We start from the raw sequence: 1,614 nt of genomic DNA on the forward strand, positions 1-1,614 counted from the left end.
CTCTGCAATGCAGAGGAAGAGGGAGAGAAAGAGAGGGAGAGGGAGAGGGAGAGGGAGAGAAAGAGAGAGAGAGGTCGCGTCGCCTGCGCCTCCCACTGCCGATCGCGTCGCCTCTCCCGATCGCGTCGGCCACCGCCGATCGCGTCTGCCTCGCCTCAGCCCCTCCTCCTCCATTTTTTAGGCCCCCTCCAGTCCTTCCTCCCCCTCCCCTCCCCTCCCCCTCCTTCCCTTCTTCTTCTTCCTCCTTCTCAAATTCGAGCCAAATTTGGCTCGAAACCCTTTCTGGCTCTGTAGCAGAGCTCTTTCCTTTTCTATATGCCATTGGGGTCAGTGATTGATAGTATATTCTTATACATGTTGGTTCTCTTTTAGGGAGTTGTTAGTTACAAAATTGACACAATCCCATCTAATGAAATTGGGATTTTTTTATTTTATTTTTTTTAATTATAAAACAGAAATGGATCTGAATCTAACTCAGTTCAAGGGTTGAAAAAAAAGACGACCCACTGCATGAAGCAATATATATACACAACCTTCTCGTTGAGTCAAATTGCGCTTTTAGAATCGGCGAGGGTGATTAGACTAAAAAGAAAACAATTTTATTCTTTTGGTGAAAAATGTTATTGTTAATATTTAAACTCATGGCCTTATTTTCGTAAGCCATAATCCTATTGTGTAATGTCTAAATGTTTTCAATTGTAATAAGAAATAAGCCTAAAGAATCCTAACTAATCATCCCTAACTTTCTAATCATTTTAGAGGCTGCTTGATAAAACTGAAAATTAAGTATGGAAAATTCAGCATTGAATTGGTGGGGGTCAAAATGTCTATTTTAAAAATCTTGATAATAAAACATCTAAAATTTTACCTGGACCCTGAAATAACTTCTCATTATTTCTAATTGTTACATTAAGTTGGTGGGTGATTGATCATACCACAAGGTGATTGATCTTACCACAACAATCTTAAGTTTAATCCAAGTACCATATCATTACGAAATTGATGATGTTTATACTGAATGTCTATTTTCCACTATCTTACACACAATCTTGTTTGCAAACAATGATTTTTGTCACTCCGGGGCAAGTAGTTGATGAAAATTGACTATATTCTCCACAGTTGTCTGTCTGCTTTGTTAAGGCAGTTGTAATCATCTGCGATTTGGAAGAAGATGTGACAGAATTAATGTTAAAAGAATATGATCTGGTACTGTTAGTTTCTGATTTAATTCTTCAGAGTACCTAGCAGAAAGATTACCCTAGATTCCTTGCGTTTCTGGTGTTTCATTGTGTGTTTGTTGCGGTTGGCTTAGCTGCAGTTGTATAGGTACATGTAAGTCATATCCATTGCTGCAACCATATGGTTTGAAGGAACTTCTGTTTATGTCATTTGCTCCATAAGCCTGAAACAGAAATTCTTAGGCTTTGTAGAGAACAACTTTCACATTGGATGAATTTGTAAATAAAATCAAGTATGTAAGTTCGTTATTTTAAATAAATATTTAAAGTCAATACAAGCAGTCGGTACCTTTTTATGTAATTCTGCATTTTCTCGTCGCAGGACATTAACCTCCTTATACAATTTCATATTTTCTTGATGACTAATAACTCCCTG

At 37.7% G+C, this 1,614-nt stretch overlaps 1 long non-coding RNA gene across 1 annotated transcript; it reads right to left on the minus strand.

The window, feature by feature from the left end:
* Positions 1-873: 873 nt before the first annotated feature.
* On the minus strand, positions 874-1,614 carry LOC114308546 (uncharacterized). Its single transcript, XR_014347317.1, has 2 exons — positions 1,258-1,614; positions 874-1,154 (listed from the first exon to the last, which is right to left on the minus strand). It is a non-coding gene; the product is annotated as an uncharacterized LOC114308546 (long non-coding RNA).

The sequence above is a fragment of the Camellia sinensis genome, chromosome 12 (genome assembly GCF_055761805.1).
Source record: "Camellia sinensis isolate YWXY chromosome 12, ASM5576180v1, whole genome shotgun sequence".
Taxonomy (NCBI): domain Eukaryota; kingdom Viridiplantae; phylum Streptophyta; class Magnoliopsida; order Ericales; family Theaceae; genus Camellia; species Camellia sinensis.